The sequence below is a fragment of the Muntiacus reevesi genome, chromosome 11, assembly GCF_963930625.1.
Source record: "Muntiacus reevesi chromosome 11, mMunRee1.1, whole genome shotgun sequence".
In the NCBI taxonomy this organism is placed as follows: Eukaryota; Metazoa; Chordata; class Mammalia; order Artiodactyla; family Cervidae; genus Muntiacus; species Muntiacus reevesi.
This window is the reverse complement of record NC_089259.1, coordinates 17,199,054-17,206,383: the sequence shown is the minus strand read 5'-3', so window position 1 is coordinate 17,206,383 and position 7,330 is coordinate 17,199,054.

Below are 7,330 nucleotides of genomic sequence, written 5' to 3'. Positions count from 1 at the left end.
AATGAGGAATCTTAACCACTGGACTGCCAGGCAAGTTCCCACCATGGTTCATTATACAGTAGAGTGTTTTTACCCACAGCCTGACCATCTTTAGATTAGACAAGTTTGATTCAGATATTAGACCCTAAATTAATTTTCACAGTCAACAAGATTGGACGAATTTTGACGTTTTGATATTCAAACCAGAAAGGATGGAGGCTTTTCTTCATTGGGTTTCCATGATGTTTTCAGAGTCTTTGGGGTTTCTTGGAAAGCTTGAGCAAGCCAGTTGGGTGGGGCTCTGACATGTTACTTCTGCCTTCACCCAGTACACCTCATCTGTATTTATTTTGTTTACATACCTGTAAAATTTCCTTTGAAGAACAAGCTCAATGACTTAAAAGAAAAAAAAAAAAAAAACTCCCCAATGTCAGATAACAACCTAACACTGTTCTCAAATAATTATGATATTCCTACATGTAAATTTCTTACCTGAGAATTGATGGTGGCATCTGCTTATCTTTGGGAAGCAACAGATTGGTCTCCTAGAAAGTACACAAATCATTATCAGTTCAAACATCAGAAAATTACAGATATGCTTGTAAAATGCACGTTTCTAACCATTACATTTTTTCCTTTTTTTTTTTTTAACTTGCCTGTTTTCTGGTGTAGGCTTCCCAACGACTTGCCTGTTTTCTTGTGTGTACTTTCCATTGTGAACTCTTTGAGAGCAGTAGCAATAACTTTTGTTTCTTTTGAGGTTAGCACAGTGCCTAGCACAATAAAGTTATACTGAATAAATAAATCGATGTTTGGATGCATGAATGGATGGATAGATGGATAACTTTGACTAGTAGAAGAGTGACTGTGACAGAACACTAATGCCTGAGACTTGGTAACTTTTTTCTAATCCTGTCTCAGCAATCCTGTTTTGTAAGACCATGAATAAATTGATTTTGTATCTCATTATACTAAATATAAAAATTAAAAATAGAGTGTGTTTTGCAAATTAAGGATAATGAGTCACTGTTTCTTGGGAATAGAGAGTGCATGAACAAATTAATTATAAAGTCTTATGTTATTATCATTATAATATTAATTATAAGATATAGCTGCTGTTGATGAAACTAACCCAGGAAAGAAATGTTACATGAGCAGTTGGTTCAAATTTTGGGCCAATATTCTGGTGAACAAAATTATTGTTTATGACACAGAGGACCTCAGACCAAAGTTTGACAGAATATAGGTTGTGTTGGGTTTCTGCAGATTCAGTAACAGCAATGACCTAGTAGCCAAAGGAGATATTGAAAACCAAGGCAGATTTGAAGAGGAAGAGCCAACAGTTGTGACAGGTAAAGATTTCCATCTCTTGTCAATTGCTATGCTGGATGAATGTACATATGTATGAATAAATTTAGTAGAACTTATTAAGTTGCTTTCCTGTGCAAGATCTAGTGCTGAAGGAAGTGAGAGATGAGTTACTAAGTCAAGGGAGACGAGACATAAACATGTAACAAAGAAAATATGAAGGGCCACAAGAGAAATAGTGTTCAGTGGTATGAGAATTCATGAGGAGGAGAATAATCTTACTCTAAATATTGCTTATTACTTGGATTACTTATGCCTTGGTTTTCAAATAAAATAAAACCTTTCATCTTCTCAATAGAGCCTTTAGAATAAATAAATATGTAGAGAGTATTTCTGGCAAAGGTATGCATTCCCCAAAGAAGGAGGCCATTTTCATACACAACTGTGTTTCTTCATTGGGACAGTCAGCTCCGTTTTGCTTCCATCATGTGTCGTGAAGGCTCTTGACGTTGTGAAGTTGTCCCTGATTCTGGGTCAAAATTGAATCATCAGATTGACTGATCTCACCACACCATGTGTTTTGTATTAAAAATTTGTGTGTGCATGTGTGTGTGTGTTTAGCACAGGAAAATGAGGACTCCCCAGGCCCCACATTCTTTGTTATTCCTACATTTACCAATGTTTTCACAATTCTGTGAAAATAACGTATCTCTGATATATTCAAAGTACCTCATTTTTACAAAGCAGGATATTAATATAATCCAGAAAGACTAAGAATAAATTGATATGTGTACTCCTCCAAAAAACAACAGTAACTTTTGACCTTCATGCAAATCTTTCAATTTGAAGGGGTTAGTTCAATTTTCAATTTAGAAAAAAAGGATAAATAGATGATAGATCTAAAAGAAAGTTTGAAGAAAAAAAAGACATATATAATCTCATCTTAACTTAATACACACTTTTTTATTTTCATGCATTTCCTTCCAGTTATTTTTTTCTTCATGTCATTACCTTCCACTCATTCCTAACTCACCCTACTTGATTCTACTCGCACCGGGCCACCAAAATTGCTCTTATCAAGTCACCAATAGCCTCATGGCTTCCTTTCAGTCCGCGTTTGCCTGATCTGCTGAGAGCCTTCAGCACAGTCTGGGCCCCACCTCTGTCTTCCTCATGCTCTGTGTTCCAAGCACTGTGGGTTGACTGACTTTGGGTCCACAGTGTTCTTTTTGTTAATGGTTTCTGCCTCCGTGTTCTCTGTTCTCTCTTACTTAGAACTCCTACTATCAGATCTCCTGGATTAATTCTCTAGCTTTCTAACCTTTAAAGTCTGATTTCCTGTCCCCTTTCATGGTTGGGATATTCTCTTATCTCTCTGCGGATATCGATGGTTTTTTTTTTTCCTTCTCCAAGTATAGTCTTTGTTTTTTCTGAGTTACTTTTTAACTGAGTATTTATTTTGGTCTTAGTCTTTCAAGGTAATGACTGTCCAGATGTGTGCTCACTTAGATGTTTCAGTAAGTTTGTTTGCAGCTGAGAGATTGGGAGCTCTGAGAATGTGGATGGTATTGACAAAGCACTGTGGTTTGCCTGGGACTCCTAAGTTTTAATACTGAATGTCCCATGAACTAGGGAACCCCTCAGTCCTAGCTAAGGTCACCCTCTAGATGTAAGATCTTCTAGAGGGTTAACTGTCTGGAAAAGTTCCTAGGGAGCCCAATGTCAGCATCTTCAGTTCCTTTTTCGGTGAGCTGGCAGATTCCCCAAAGCATACTATTCCAATTTCCTGCATGGAGGTCAAAGCCCTGCCTTCGAACATTCTTGGACTTTAGTTGAGGGAGTGCAGCAGGGACTGTCAGCTTCCAATATGAAAATAGCCTCTTAATCTCACTTCAGCTGTGTCTGGATTTTCCTATTCACTGTTTACTGAGTGCTTGCCATGTGGCAGGCACTGTTTTTAAGCACAGGAGAGGCTGCAGAGGATAAGACACAAAAATATCTGCCTCTGTGACGCATGTAGGAAAGCAGGCAATCAATCAGTTAATTTTTTTAAATTATGATTTGTCAAAAAGAGATAAATGCTTTGAATTAGGGGTAAAAAAGAACAGGAGTGGAGGAAAGATAGAGCCAGGGTGAAGTGAAGTGAAAGTTGCTCAGTCGTGTTGGACTCTTTGCAACCCCATGGACTACAGCCCGTCCACTGGCAGGCAGCTTCTTTACCACTAGCACCACCTGGGAAACCCCTTATTTTATATATAGCAGTGGGTATATTGGACACAACTGAGTGACTAATACTCACACACACATATGAATTTAGGGCTTCCAGGTGATGCTAAGAGTAAAGAACCTGTCTGCCAATGCAGGAGACATAAGAGATGTGGGTTTGATCCCTGGGTGGGGAAGATCCCCTGAAGTAGGGGATGGCAACCCACACCAGTATTCTTGCCTGGAGAATCCCATAGACAGAGAAGCCTGGTGGGCAACTGTCCAGGGAGTCACAAAGAGTCGGACACGACCGAAGCGACTTAGCACACACACATATGAATTTAAGGGTATTTTAAATATAGTGATCAGAGAAGATCAGAGAGGACGACATTGAGCAAAGACCTGAGGGATGTAAGCGGTGTTGGAGGAAGAGCCTCCCAAGCAAAGGGAGTGAGCAAGAGGTCCCTGAGGCAGGAATGTGCCTGATATCTTTGGGTATGGCTATAGCATAATGTGTGGGCTTCCCTGCTAGCTCAGCTGGTAAAGAATCTGCCTGCAAGGCAGGAGACCCCAGTTCGATTCCTGGGTCAGGAAGAGCCCCTGGAGACGGGATAGGCTACCCACTCCAGTATTCTTGGGCTTCCCTTGGTGGCTCAGAGAGTAAAGATTCCGCCTGCAATACAGGAGACCTGGGTTCGACCTCTGGGTCGAGAATATCCCCTGGAGGTGGGAACCCCATCCAGTATTTTTTCCTGGAGAATCCCCGTGGACAGAGGAGTTGCAAAGAGTCGGACACGACTGAGCGACTAAGCACAGCACAGCATAGTGAGAAGGAGGTGACCAGTCATTTTAATTATTATGTGTAAAATAGACTGCATGGGCTGAGCGAAGAAAGAGTAACCCAGTTAGGAAGCCATTGCATCGCTCCAGTCAAATCATGGTGGTGCCTTGGACCAGGGGCAAACTGTGACCAAATTGCTCCTGAGAAATGACTAGTTTCCAGATATGTTTTCTGGATTCACTAACGGATTGGTTCTGAGGAGACAGAGAAAGGAGGGACTCAAGGATTGACTCCAAGGGTCTTAGTCTGAGCATCTGGAAGAATGGAATTGCTATTTGCTGACAGAGGGGAGATTATAGGGAAGCAGGTTTGGAAGAGACATCATGAGTTAGATTTTACACACCATATTTGAGACATCTATGGAATGTATGTGTGGAGTAATAAGTGGCTGTATAAGTCTGGGGTTACATGGTTCTGCACCCAGTTCCAATTTGTGGAGGGGCAGCGTCCCCCACCCCAACATCATCAAGGAATGCTGGGGGGCATCAGCTGGGTGTCCTATAACCCAACTCAATTCAGACCCCGTTTTTGCAGAGGTGACTCAGGCCATAAAGAATCTGCCTGCAATGCAGGGTTTGATTCCTGGCTCAGGAAGATCTCCTGGAGAAGGAAGTGGCAACCCAATCCAAGATTTTTGCCTGGGAAATCCCATGGACAGAGGAGCCTGGTGAGTTACAGTCCAAGGGGTTGCAAAGAGTAGGACATGACTGAGAAATAGCATCAGACTCCACAGGCAAAGAGTTCAATCCCACAAGACCACTTTCCACTTCAGGTACCAGTCACAAGTCCAGTTTGGCCCCTGCACTTCTGAATAACAGGCCATAACTGAGAGGTCCTCATGACCTTACTTGGGTTCAATTAATTTGATAGAAAGGCTCAGAGAACTCAGAAATCCTGTTTACTCACTAGGTTAGCTGTTTATTATTAAGGATATTAAAGGATATGAATCAATAGCCAGATGAAGAGATACATAAAGGGAACTTCCCTGGCGGTCCAGCGGTTAAGACTTCACTTTCCAATGCAGGGGGTGAAGGTTCGATCCCTGGTGGGGAGTTGAGATCCCACATGGTTCTTGGTCAAAAAAATAAAACAAAACAGAAACTATATTGTAACACATTCAATAAAGATTTTAAAAATGGTCCATTGGGAAAAAAAAGACCTTAAAAAAAAAAAAAAAGAGAGAGAGAGAGAGATACATAGTATAAGTTTCCAAACAAAGGAGCTTCTTTCTGTTCTCATGGAGTTTGGGCTCCAGCACAGTGGCACATACAAGCATTCTGTTTCAATTCAACTTGAAAACTCTTAGAAAACTTATTCTTTTTGTTTTTTGATGGAGGCTTCATTACTTAGGCATGATTAATTAAATAATTGACCATTGGTGATTGATTCAGCCTCCAGCCCCTCTTCACTCCCTGCAAATCAGTTCTAATCCTCTATTTCTGGTTGGTTACCCTGGCAACCAGCATCCATTCTTAGGTGCTTTCCAGGAGTTGCCTCATTAACATAAACCCAGTTGTGGTAGAAAAGCCTTTTTATGTGAATGTCACCTTTACGGCTCTGAAGTGTTTTCAGGAACTGAGCACAAGAGACGAAATATAACAAAAGCTGCTCCCACTGATCTTCCAGCTCAGGAAACTCCAAGGGTTTGGGGAGCTATGAGCCAGGAACTGTGGACAAAAACCAAATAAATATGAAAAATATACTTTGGTCATCTGAATGACCAAATGTAAATTTCTTATAAATCACAATATTGTAGGTACTCAAGGAAGTGGCTGGAGACATAAATTCCAGAGATGTCATTGAAGGTCATGAGGCTGGGTGAAATTGCCTAGGCAGTAATACAGATTGAGCAGTGGACTAAGCATAGAATGTACATCAACATTCAGAGGATGAGGAGATGAGAAGTAACTAGCCCAGGAAACTGAGATGGAGGGACCAGTTAAGAAGGTAGAGAATCAAGGGAGATAATTATCTAGAAGTCAACTGGAAAAAAAAAAAAGTTTCAAGAAAGAGTGATGAACTGTGTCGGGTGCTGCTGGAAGAGTCCTCTAGTTCAGAGATACTTTGATCCATTTGGTCCAGAGAGCTTGTGTGGCATCTTCTCCTGGACCAAACCTCCAACCATCTACCAGGGCTGGAAGAGGGACAGTCACTGGCTTGTGCAGAATAGGAGAGAATAACGGGAAATGGGATATCAAAGTGCTTCTTAGATTGTCCACACTTCCCCTTGTTCTAGCGGCCCCCTCCTTTCATTTCACTTTTAAGTGAATGCCACCAATTTCTGAGCCTTAAAAAGTAGCCTCCTTGGGACTTCCCTGGTGGTCCAGTGGTTAAGAATCCCCCTGCCAATATGGGGCGAACATGGGTTCTATCCCTGGTCTGGGAAGATTCCACATGCTGTGGGGGCAACTAAGCCTTTGTGTTGTGAGTACTGAAGCCCATGCCCCCTAGACCCTCTGCTTCGCAGCAAGAGAAGCCACCACAAAGAGAAGTCACCACAAAGAAAAGCCTGTGCACCGCAGCTAGAGAAAGCCCTCGAGCAGCAATGAAGACCCAGCACAGCCAAAAATGAACTAAATAAGTATAATTTAGAAAAAGAAGCCTCCAATAGATTGATTCATACTTTGCCCCCACTGCCTGTTTAGGAATCTGCTTTCTCTGATGAGCTATGTCATTTGCTTCTTGATGATCTACTACTTTCAGCCTTCGCTAATAAAATTGCTATTGTCTTCTTTTACTCTGGTCCTTATGGACTTAAGCCTCTTAAAAAGATCCTTTCACTGTCACTTAGGGAAGGAGTAATAATGGATGCATGTATCCAACCCATCTTCTTCACCTGGAAGCCGTGACCACCGTTTTCAATGGTGTGAGGTTGTCAACTATCTGGACATATATCATTTACTTAGCTGTGCGCCAATTTGGACATTTGGATTGCTTCCAATGACACATAATACTATGCAGTAAATCTTCTTGCGTATAACATTGTTCATGATTAGG